Genomic DNA, 13,044 nt, shown 5'->3' with positions numbered 1-13,044 from the left:
CCCCCGTTCATGCTCTGTCTCTCTCTGTCTCAAAAAAAAAAAAAAAAAAGTTTTAGTTATTAAACTTATTAAGAGGCACTGGCAGGCTCAGTTGGTAGAGTGTGTGATTCTTGAGCCCCACGTTGGATGTAGAGATTACTTAAAATAAAATCTTAAAAAACAAACAAACAAACAAACTTATTGGGGCATCTGGGTGGCTCAGTCGGTTAAGTGTCCAACTTTGGCGTGGGTCATGATCTCACAGCTCGTGAGTTCCAGCCCTGCATCAGGCTCTGTGCCGATAGCTCTCAGCCTGGAGCCTGCTTTGGATTCTGTGTCTCCCTCTCTTTCTGTCCCTCCACCCCTCTCAAAAATAAATAAACATTTTAAAAAATCACTAGCTGTGACAAATGACATTTTTTAAGTTCTGACCATATGCAGTACCTCGCACGGCACAGGGAACACAAGGATAGCATGGTCTGCAGCCTTTGGGGAGTCCCAAGTCTAGGACCAAGGATAGACACATAAACAGATAAGCATATGCAACATACTTTGTAATAAATGAGATGAGCAGAAGGTTGGGAACAGTGTAGGAGGTACATCTTCCCTGGCATGGTGGGAGGCAGGGGCTACTCTTTATCAAAAAGAGCATCTGGAAGAGGTGGGATCTTGGCACATGGCTTCTCCAACTGTTAGTTTCCTTATGAAAGTGTAGTAGTAGTACAATCACAGGGTTCTTATTAAAGTGCAGATTCTGAGTCAGTAGGTCTGGGACAGGCTAGAGACTCTGCAGTTCTAACCAGTCCCTGGGATGCAGAGCTGTAGGACTACACTTGAAGTAGCCAGGTACTAGATGTTAGGGTTGGTGGAGTAGGGAGGGTATTGGGGGAACAGTTTGCACGCATGCACACATTGGTGAATTCCTAGGCAATGTCAGTGTTGCTGAGATAGAAATTTTATTTATTTTTTAAGTTTATTTATTTATTTTGAGAGAGAGAGAAAGAAAGAGAGAGCAGAGGAGGAGCAGAGAGAAAGGGAGAGAGAGAGAATCCCAAGCAGGCTTAGCACCACCAGCACAGAGCCCCATGTGGGGGCTGAAACTCACGAACTGCGAGATCATGACCTCAGCCGAATCAAGAGTCAGATGCTTAACTGACTAAGCAACCCAGGCATCCCAAGATAGAAATTTTATAGAAGGAAGGGCAAGAGATGAGGTCTGAGAAGAATTAGGTGGGGCCAGATAATGGACAGTCTTGTGGTCTGGGTACAGAGCTTGGACTTGACCCAGGAAGATGGTGATGAGGTTGAAGAGTGTGGAGTGTCAGAAAGAGATGTTTTGCCATAGCTTCTCAAGCTTCCGTGTTAGGGATTTGGGACGAAGTTTCTCCCTGTTAATCTGTGAGAAGTTCTCCAGAGATTGCATCCTTCATACAAAGGAGGCCCCAGAGGGTGTCAGCCACAGCACCTCTGCAAAATGGGGCCTTTGCTGACTTCACTGGCTCAAGTGCCTTTTAATTAAATGCCACCTTGACCTTGTTAAAACAGATTTGTTGTTCCCTACAAAAATGCTTCCAACTGTGACCCCTAAAAAGAGTTTTTAAAGCTATGTTCAGAGCTTGCGTAAAAAAGCCAAGGGCACTTTGGCAGTGGTTGTCAAGGCAGTCTCTCAATTACAGAAAATGTTTTGTCTCTGTTAGCAGTTTTTGCATTTTAATGTCAGCACTGATATTTAGCATGTTTTAGCTTTTATTTCAGCTGTTATTGAGTACCTGCTATGTATGAAACACGTATATTCACATTGCCTCACTTAACCTTTGCCAGAAATGCTGTGAAGCAGGTGCTATGTCCACTCCCCACCCACCATTGTTTAGATGAGACAATGAGGCTGGAGTAGTGAAGTGATCTGATGAAGATTACGCCCTGAGCCGAATCGGATTTGAATCTAGGGCTCCTAATGGCAAGCCCAGTGCCCTTTCCTTCCAGTACTTGAGAACAGCCCCATTTCCTTTATTTCCTTGAAAATGGGGGCCCTGGGATGGATCCAGGCTACTGTTGAGGTCATTCTTGAGAATTTTCTTGGCGGATTGTTTGGGAATTAGAGTTTGAAATTCTGATAGTATGCCGAATTATTAAGATTGCCTTTTTGACATTGTGGAAACCGAAGGATTAACTCAGTGGCGACAGAGGGTCTGCAGTTCAAGCTGTTAACTCTAAGTCAGTCTCTTGTCTTCTTTGAGTTTGGGAAATCCCAAGCCCCAGGAGGACCGCAGGCTGTGATGGTATCCAGGAAGCATTTGTGCACAGCAGAACCACTCTGTAGGATGTTGGGCCGTCTCTGCGGGTGTTCCCAGCCCAGCTGTTCTCAGCTGGGAAGGGGGTCCCCAGAGTTGGGCCCTTTGCGTGAAGCACTGCACCAGGCGCCTTGTCCAGGCCTGGGGGTCTCTCCCAGCACTGTGCCCTCATTGCATGGGCTGAAGTTCACCTCCGAAAAGACACATCTGTGTGCATCATTAACACTTCCCAGCTAAAACGAAACCCCACATTTTAGCTGATAGCCAAAGCAATATTGAAATGACTATTAATAATATAAATTATGCAGACCAATATTTTTTTCACTTCTTCTCTCCGGCCATTACAATTACTTAACGTCTTTGTTTCACTGAGTCCTTTTAGATTCACATTACATTAGCATATGTCAGACTCCTGCTTTATACGATTCATTTTTGCTTTATGGGAGAAGTTTTGTTTTCCCAGCTAGGCTAAGCTGTTCAAAGATAGGAGCAGGGGTAGCTCTGGAACTTCTGTGAAGGAGAGACGAAAGATGGAAAGGTCTGACTTAAGATGAAGCTGCATTTGTGTAGCAGGTGCTCTCTTTTGACATGGATGGGATGTTAATTACAGAGGGTGCTGATGGCATCTTTCCCCCTCAAGCCGTATATTTAAACAATCTTCTGCAACACCTAGCACAGTGGAGACCATAGCACATGCTCATTAAATATTCTTGATGATGTGACATCATGTCTCTTCCAGTAAGAAAGACAACACAAGTTAATGGAAAGAATGTGGATGTCAGAGTCATACTGGCTTAGATTTGAATCTTAATCATTCAATGGCTTTTGGCAAAATGACTCTCCTCTGAGCCTTGGTCTCCTCCTTTGTCCCTTCTTGGGTTCTTTTGAAGATTCAGTAGGTAAAGTGCACAAAACCCCAAGTCCAGGGCCCAGCACCTGGTGGGCATGGAAGTCCTAGCAGGTATTATGGTGGCCTGGGCTTTCCACAGGGAATGGACTGCTGTTGGCATATTCCCCGTCATGCAATTCCTAAATAGGTTATTCCTAACCTGTGTGTTATTTCTGTCCATTCCTTTTTTATCTGACTAGCCATGGGGCTCGGTAGCATGCCTCAGCTGCTGGGGCAGCCACTCCCCTGGGGCCTGATGTGGCATTGCAGTCAGGGAACACAAGAGGCCCTGCATTTGTTCTCACAGTACAGTTTTAGGGTTTCAGATCTGGTGGTTACTCGATTGTTCTTTGTTTTTGGCAGTAGATATTATTTAATTTTCCATGAGGAAACTTTCTGAACTAAATGGACATTTTCCTCAATGACAGATATATACTGTATTTCCAAAATGTTCTAAAGCACAGTTGGGTAAGTCATACTAATAACTTAAAAAGGGAAAATCATTCAGATCAAAAGGGTCATTTTACTGAAAACCTTTACACTTGCACTGGCCTGTAAGGAATATACATAAACATAAGAAAGAGTCCCTACTGTCAATTTTATGATATAACTAGGAATCTGAGTTATAAACATGGGAAGAAATTGGAGGCCAGCCCACCAGTTACATAAATAAGATTGAATTAGGAGGTGGAGCACAGTGAATTTTTGCAGATGAGAGGGCTCTCAGTAGGGTGGGGGAGATTGGAGGCATCATTACAGAGAAAGGCAGATGGGGCTAGACGAGTCAGGGCACACCAGGTCATGGAACAGCCTGTCAGGGACTTGGAGGAAGGACCCAGGATTGTTGTACGTGTGGACTGGGGAACCTGCTGCCGAAGTAGAGGAGTGGACAGGGAGGGACCAGGTGAGGCCTCGAAACCTCAAAAGCCAGAGTTGGTTAGATGGGGACTGAAACACTGAAAGCCCTAGTTTAAGAAGATGAGCCCAGTGTCCATTTACAGGATGGATCCGAGGAAGAAAGTCTGGGGAGGAGAGGATGGGTGTGGATTTCTAAATCCAGGGCATCAGGGTCTGAGCTGTGATGGCAATGGTGAGATAAGACAGGAAGGGTTAAATCTAAGATACATTTAAGAAGAAGACAGAAGTTGATGACAAGTAGAATATATAAGGGATGGAACAGCAGGAATAGTAAAAGATGCCTCTGTGGTTCCTTGCCTGGGATATTTGTGGTGTCCCTGAGAAACAAAAGTTCAAGTCAACAAACTGAGCTCTTCTTCCCAGAGACACAGCTGTATCATTCCTCCTGAACTTGGACTGACCTTTTGTCGAGTAAGGTGTTTCAGCTGTCTGTTACTGTGCAACAGTACAGTTTGGGGTGCCAAACCCTTGTGACCTAAGATAACAACAGCTTATCATTTCTCCTGCTCGTGTGGGTTGACCAAATTTCAGCAGGGTGGTTCTTTTGCCACTCTCATCTGGGCTTAGTCTGGTGGCTGCATTCTCCCGGGGGCTCTGCTGGGGCTAGAACATCCAAGATGACTACAGGCTTCTACCTGGATGACCACTTTTTCCAACAGCGTACTCAGGCCTCTCACATGGTGGCTGGTTTTCAAGAGAGACAAAGTAGAAACTGCCAGTCTTCTTAGCACATGAACTCAGAAGTCCACCACATTCTGTTGATCAAAGCAAGTCACAAGGCCAGCCCGGATTCAAAAGCAAAGGAAATTGATGCCAACTCTTAAAGTAGGGAGCAACCCGCATGTATGGGGAGAGGCAAGATCATTAGATCCTCTTTTGAAGACTGTCTACCACATTAAATCACCAGAAATTCAGTTTCAGAGAAGGAACTCTCACCAAAAGAGAACTACCACTGTGATTCATCAGGGCCATGTGGGGGTCAGGATCCTTAGAAACTCTTACTACCTTCCCCTAAAGGTAAAATTTCATAGGGGAAGAAAAGTCTGTGTTTACTTACATTTACATCAGGTCACAGTCCGGGTGACCTGATAGGAGACTCAGAGACATGAGCAGTGCCACTTCCAGAATCAGTATGACTGACAAAGGACAGCTAATGTTTAGAAATAAAGTTAAATAAGTACAGTGGAGCCATACTGGCATAGGACTTGGACCAAGATGGCAGCTGCCAGATCTGGAACGGCAGTTGTAGATGGACAGGGTGGGGAGCAGTGCACTTGTGGTCATGGTTCATGGTTGAGAGAGTGGATGAGTCTACACCTAACCCATCAACTCTCAGAAGGATGTATTTGGAATGATTGGTCTTCAAATAGGACACCAATGGCATCATCTCATGTGAACTTAGTTCTTGTTCCCATGAAGGGAAGAAATCAACTACTGAGACACCAATGTGAGATCCCAGGGGCGGAAGATGGTCTCAACATAAGGTGAAATGACTTAAAATAAGCAGAGTCACCACATTTCATTTCTTCATTTCTGAAGAAGCAGATTTCACTTATAAGACAAAGTAAAAGGAGCCAAGGAAGTTTTCCAAAATGCCAGATAAGAACTTTGCTTCTGGTTTCTTTTTTTTTTTTTCTTTTTTTTTAACGTGTATTTATTTTTGAGACAGAGAGAGACAGAGCATGAACAGGGGAGGGGCAGAGAGACAGGGAGACACAGAATCTGAAACAGGCTCCAGGCTCTGAGCTGTCAGCACAGAGCCCGACGCGGGGCTCGAACTCACGGACCGTGAGATCATGACCTGAGCCGGAGTCGGACGCTTAACCGACTGAGCCACCCAGGCACCTCTGCTTCTGGTTTCTTAAACAAATATCCCAGATCTGGTTAGAGCACTGGGATAGAAAACACAGTTGCAGTCAGGACTTCTTATATAAATTGCCATCTGAAGATATGTATTCACACTGAGCTTTTGCCATAATGGACATGCTTTCTATCTTTGTCAGGAATTGATTGCCAGGAATAGAACTCACTCAAGCTAACTTGAGCAAAAAGGATTTATTGGAAGGACGTTGGGAATATAGTGCAGAACCCCCATTCATGTGTCCCAAGAACCTGGGAGGAAAGTACCCATTCTTGCCATCTCTCTCTGGAGCCCCATGGTCTCCCACCTCTGCCTCTCTCTCTCTCAGGATGGTATCCATTCTTCTTCCTCTTTGTGGACCAGAAGAATCAGCTCACTCCTCGACTCAGGTGGCCCAAAGATGGCTGGTTGTCTTAATTCCCACTTACAGAACCCTACAAGTCTAGTGCTCACAATTCACGAGCTGAAATCCCAATTCCAGCTTTTCTGGGAGAAAGAATCTGATGGGACCTATGGGAGTCAGTCAGAGGATGGAGTCTTTTGGCCTGTTCCCAACCAGCAGCAGAGGAGGGATAGGAGCAGCTCCTCTGAGAAGGTGCCATGGGCAATAGGTGGCCCTTAGAAAAGGGTTGTCAGCCATGGAGGCCCCTATGGAGGTATACATAGCACCTTCACAATGAGGCCACAATTATATCCAAATGTAATGGGTGGTTAGTCAGCCTGCCTGGCTGTTTCCCAGTGGTTCCTTGTGATAGTAAAAGAACAATGGTTCCTGGATTAATCTGAATAGAGAACCATCTCCCCTCAGCCACCTCTAAAACTTTTATCTTCGTCAAGACCTCTGAACATCTGAAGAGAATGTTGCTAATTAACTGTCATGTGTTTTAAAGCACTGACTATGATAAACAAGGGGTCTGTTTGTATTTTAAGATGATTTTTTTTTTTTTTTTAAATTGAAAGTGATGAAGTCGCTTTGGTAAGACGAAAAATGCATGACCAAGCCACAGGACTTTAAAGTGGTCTTGAAAGTAAAAAGGAATTTGAGAACAAATATCCTTTTTCAAATTGACTTTTCCTCCCTGCTTCTGGGAAGAGCTAAGGGTGGGACACGGTCTGGAAATGCACTCAGTTGGCCAGTAATGCTTTTGAAGACTACATGACGTGTCTTCTCCGGCGAGACTTGGAGCCACACTTTCCAGCGCGAGTCAGAGGGCAGTGGCACCCCTCAGAGGCTGGCCACTGTCTCAGAGGCTGGCCTCGTGGCACACAGAGTGTTGAGGGACTAGTGTGTTTGAGAAGTCGGTCTTTAATCTTACTTCCATTCAGTTCGCCAGACTGGCCCTATGAGAAAAGGGAACAAAACCACAAAGTGAGAATCTGCCACCCTCGAGCTTACTTGGGATCTCCAGTTCCATCTTCTGGGCCCCCATGCAAGGCCCTTAACCTTGCTGGACAGTGGTTTCTTCTTTGTCACATAGAATAACCTCATGCATGCTGCCTTCCTCAAAGGGCTTTGATTTCCATGTGAGATGCTTATGTGGAAGTCTACTGTGTGCTCACCAGATGTAAGAGATCGATGTTTTAATATCTGGAATTAAACCCATTTTTTTGAGGTGGCTGCCTTTGATTTTGCCTTTTAACTCAATGAATGCTATTTTCGTTTTCTATTACTGAGCAAGTTGTTTCTGTTTGTGTGGTGAATGATGAAAGCCCTATTATATATACAGCTGGCCCTTGAACAATGCAGGGGTTAAGGGCCCTGACAAACATCACACATAACTTTTAACTCTCAAAAACTTAACTACTCATAGCCTGCTGTTGACTAGAAGCCTTACCGATAATATAAACAGTGAATTAACACATACTTTGCATGTTATATTTCTTATATGCTGTATTCTTACAATAGAAGCAGCTAGAGAAAAGAAAATGTTATTAAGAAAATCATAAGGAAGAGCAAATAACACTTCTAGTCCTGTCCTGTCCTGTCCAAAATCCACATAAAGTAGACACGTGCAGTTCAAACCCTTGTTGTTCAAGGGTCAACTGTAATGGTAATAAACACTGTTTATTCCGCACACATCATCTTGTCAGGCCTTGTGGTGCTTACTTTATTTACATTATCTCATTTTAATTCTCAGAAGAACCCTTTGAGACCATATTGCTTCTCATTCCACCGTGGATGAAACTGGGGCCAGAATTCACCCTGGGGTCTGTCCGACTCCAGAGCTCCCATTTGTGATTGCTGCAGAATGCTCACTGCTCCCGAACAGATGGCAGTAGCGACAGTGTCCTTCAGAATATTGCCTCAGACCAGGACGTGAGCACACAAAAAGCAACTCCCGAGCTACAGGATGGATGCCAGAAAGTGAGGATCCTAGAGTCCCTCCCTCTTTTGGAAACCACTTGTTCTTATTTTTCACACAAATCTAATAAGCTCGATGGTATTGTTGTAAGCCCAAGAAGCAGCAAATTAAGAAGAGGGTACACAGAGACAGTAGCACAGAGTAGATGCTCTCTGAGACTCCTTCCAGTTCCGACGTTTTGAGGGTTCAGCAGCCCAGGCTGGTAACCAAGGGGACAGACTTAACTATTGAAGTCAGACACAAGAATGTAAAAAAGCACACCAGGCTGGGGCCATTTGGTGAAGCACATTTGATGACCTCAAGCCACCAAGAGAAATTTAAAGTAGGTTAAACAAAGTTGTTTTTTTTTTTTAATTTTTTAATGTTTATTTTTGAGAGAGAAAGAGAGAGTATGAGTGGGGGAGGGCAGAGAGAGAGGGAGACACGGAATCTGAAGCAGGCTCCAGGGTCTGAGCTGTCAGCACAGAGACCGACACGGGGCTCGAACTCACAAACGGAGAGATCACGACCACTTAACTGACTGAGCCACCCTGGCACCCCAAGTTTTTTTTTTTCTTTCAGAGAGAGAGCAAGAGAAAACAGGGAAGGGGCAAAGAGAGAGGGAGAGAGATTCTTAAGCAGACTCCATGCCCAGCAAAGAGCCCAACACAGGGCTCAATGTCAGGACTGTGAGATCATGACCTCAGCCGAAATCAAGAGCTGGATGCTCAACCGACTGAGCCACCCAGGGACCCCCTGAGTTAAGTTTTTAAAAAGAAATAGCTAATGCATTTTAGAAAGGTTCTTTCCAGATAAAGGATAAAACTTTCCAGATAAAACTTTTTTCAGATAAAACTTTTCCTGATAAAGGATAAAACTTTAAGTTTTCGAGTTAACCTTTATGGAAACTCCGTTATCTTGAATGGTGTTTTCTTTTTTCTTTTCTGTTTTGAGAGAGAGAGAGTGAGAGTGAGAGTGAGCAGGGGAGAGTCAGAGAGAGAATCTTACGCAGGCGCCATGCCCAGTGCGGAGCCCAACATGGGGCTCGATCTCATGACTGTGAGATCATGACCTGAGCTGAAATCAAGAGTCAGACACTTAACCAACTAAGCCATGTGCCCCTTGAACAGTGTTTCTGATAGCCAAAGAAGACAGTGTGTGGGGTGCCTGGGTGGCTCAGTCAGTCAAGCATCTGACACTTGATCTCAGCTCAGGTCTTGATCTCAGGGTTGTGGTTCAAGTTCTGCACTGGGCTCTGTGCTGGGCGGGAAGCCTACTTAAAATTAAAAAACTAAAAAAAAAGAAAAACAAGAGGGCAATGTGCAGGCAGGAGTCAGAACCAGTGGTCACTAGCTTTAAGTGGATGTTGTTATGCAGGTGGGCTCTACTTTTCACTTCCACCCTACTCTCTTCTTTCACTGCTGCCTAAGAAATACCTTTACCCACTCACTCCATGGTTCTGGGTGGCTGGTGCAGAACATGCTTGTGCATCCAGTGTGCAGTTTAAATTTTGTTTTTACATTTATTTATTTTCGAGAGGCAGAGCACAAGTCGGGGAGGGGCAGAGAGAGAAGGAGACACGGAATCCAAAGCAGGCTCCAAGGTCTGAGCTGTCAGCACAGGGCCCGACGCGGGGCTCGAACTCACAAACCTTGAGATCATGACCTGAGCTGAAGTCAGACACTTAACTGACTGAGCCACCCAGGCGCCCCCCAGCGTGCAGTTTTAGAGCACGGCTCCGTGAATACAGACCCCTCTGAATACAATGGTGTGTGGAAGATACAGCTGTACCCTTAAGTCGTTCATGGTTAATTGGGGAGAGAGACACATGAACAAGTGTTTAGAATCAAGCGCAACTTAGGCTGCTATAGGACTACACAGCAGGAGCATATAATCTTCTTTGTAGGGTAGAGGGGGCCTTCCCTGGGGGAAGCAGTGCTCAGGCTGCAATGTTAAGCAGGAGAGAGTATTCCAAGCAAAGGAAAGGGCATGTACAAAAGTCCAGAGGCCAGAAAGCAACGTGCAGTGGGGAAACTTGCACATATACTGTCGTTTAATTTGGCCTTCATGTAGGACCCGAGCTGAGGGAAAGGGGGGAGGGGAAGAGGAGAAAGCAGCACAGGTCAGGCAGGGCCTTGTGTACCATGTGAGAGAGTTTGGACTTGGTCCTGAGGGGCTTTGAGGGTTTTCGGCAGGGCCCCTGCATACCTCTCCAGCTCCTACTGTTTTTCCCTCTCTCTGTCATGGGTCACCCTCACTTCTTTTTGTTCCTGCAGAGGACAGCATCGTTCTTGCCTCAAAAGCCTTTGTCCTTACCCTTCCTTATGCCTGCCACGTGTGGTAAAGATTATTCTGGTTGCAGTGTACTAACCATTTTAGGGTGCGCCTAGAAGCAAGGAGGTAGAAGAGGGGGCTAATGCAGTGGTCTAAGTGGGAGGAGATGGTGGCTTAACCTGAGGAAGTGGCAGCATGGAGATAGACATGGACAGATGTCTGCGGTATGCAAGGAGGTGGAATTGATGGTAATTGGCAAGTGATTGACTTGGGCATGACAAGCGTGATACCTTAGGCCATGGAGATTCATGTGGATGGAGCTACGGCGTGGTACGGTCTGACTTCCAGAGATCCACCACACCAGCCCACTGGAACATGAACTGCCTGGATTTGCTCATCAAACTGTGAGCGAAGCTTATAAGTTCCAGCTGCATTAATGCAACCCATAGCCTTGTTTACGTCTAATCTTAACATTTATGATTATATGCCTTGGGCTCTCTATAAGCTAATACATAATAACGTGCTTACTTATGAGCATAATAGAATAAATGAGACAAAAATCAGAATAAATGACCAGGATGATGATGATCAAGTAGTTTTTATTAAGAGCCATTAAATACATGGCTCGGGTTTCCATACACAAGGTCCCTTTAACAAACTCGGCTTATAGGTTATGCCCCCGCCTAGAGACACTTAACTCACTGCATTTGTTTAACCTCTAAAACCCAGCCATTCCCAGGCCAGGCTCTCACTGAACACCGGACTCCTACCGCCTAGAGCTTTTCTGTTTACATTCGCCACTATAGAGATTTGGTTTGTTTCCAAAAGATGCATTTTAACATTTGTGTGGTGAGCCACATTTGTTATATTTGAACCATGTGTGACGCAAGGGAGAAGGGTAACCACTTGGCTAGAAGGGGAAGGGTGACTCTTTTGGTTAGCAGTGGTACTTCCTGCCAATTTAACAGGAACTGGTTAGATGTTGATGGTGGCAGAAATTTAGAAGTGTGTGTATGTACATACATACAGAATCACGCATATATTTTTATATGCCAACAGGCTAATGTGGATGTAAACCTTGTTAAACTGGACCATGCTGTTTTCTAGTCTTTTTAAAAAAAAAAAAAAAAAGATTTTTAATTTCTTGTTTAAGTTTATTTATTTTTATGAGAGAGAGCACAAGCAGGGGAGGGGCAGAGAGAGAAGTGGGGACAGAGGATCTGAAGCAGGCTCTATGCTGACAGCAGGGAGTCTGATGCGGGGCTTGAACTCACAAACCGTGAGATCATGACCTGAGTTGAAGTCAGACACTCAATCAACTGAGCCACCAAGTTCCCCTTAAAAGGTTTTGTTTTTAAGTAATCTCTACACCCAGCATGGGACTCAAACCCACAACCCTGAGATTAAGAGTCACACACTCCACCGATTAAGCCAGCTAGATGCCCCTTTTTTCTAGTCTTAAATATAAAGGAAAAACACTTTCTAGGAGTCTGTTTGGCTCACTTTGGAATTAGATAATATATCTAGGTCTTAACTGACCTAGAAGTGCTTCTACGATGAGGCCTCATTCATGTCTTATTATGTCTTCAGTTATATAAACTGTGAGGAGCCAAACAGCAAAAATAGGGGAAAGGGCTTCATCTGATAGTGGAGTGATTCATAAGTTAATAACACAGATGGAAAACTAAGACCCAGAGGGGCTGATTTGTCCATGGCCCACAATAAATTCCTTCCTTCCTTCAACAAACATATATTTAGTAGGTATTATATAGGTGTATTAGTTATCTATTGCTGTATAACAAACTACCCTAGAACTTAGTTACTTAAAATGACACACATTTATTGTCTTACTTTCTATGGGTCAGGAAATCTGGACATGGTTTAGCTGGGTCCTCTGCTTCTAGGTTTCTTACCAGGCTGCAATCGTGGTGTCTTCTGGGACTGGGGTCTCATATGAAGGCTCCACTGGAGAAGAACCTCCTTCAAGTGCACATAGTTGTTGGTAGGATTCAGTAACTGCAAAAACTGAAAGTCTTGGTTTCTTGCTGGCTATTGGTTAAAGGCCACCCTCAGTTCCCTGACACATGGCTTCTCCGACATAGCGTATTGTTTTATTAAAGTATATAAGCCAAGAAGGCAATAGATAGAGTCTACTAGGAAGACAGAAGTCACAGGCTCTTATAACCTAATCACAGAAATGGAGTCCCATCAACTTTATCACATTCTGTTGGTCAAAAGCAGTGATGCAGCCCACACTCAAGAAGACGGGATTCCACAATGGCATGAACACCAGGAGATGGGGATCATTGAGTGCCATCTTTGAAAGCTGTCTACCACAGTTGATACATATATTCAGGTTTCTTTATTCTCAGATATAGCTTTTTCTACTAGACAAAACCATCCGATTACATGATTGTGAAACACTAGTATGTTCACTGTGGTAAGCTGAATAATGACTCCCCCCCCCCCCCCCCCCCACAAAATGTCTAT

The 13,044-nt window shown here is 44.6% G+C and overlaps 1 protein-coding gene across 2 annotated transcripts in view; it reads left to right on the top strand.

Annotated features, from left to right (window-relative positions):
- KREMEN1 (kringle containing transmembrane protein 1) overlaps positions 1 to 13,044 on the top strand; it is a 72,357-nt gene that overhangs the window by 31,310 nt on the left and 28,003 nt on the right. The gene's annotated exons all lie outside the window — the stretch shown is intronic.

The sequence above is a fragment of the Panthera leo genome, chromosome D3, assembly GCF_018350215.1.
Source record: "Panthera leo isolate Ple1 chromosome D3, P.leo_Ple1_pat1.1, whole genome shotgun sequence".
Lineage (NCBI taxonomy): Eukaryota > Metazoa > Chordata > Mammalia > Carnivora > Felidae > Panthera > Panthera leo.
This window is presented reverse-complemented; position numbering and strand designations above follow the sequence as displayed.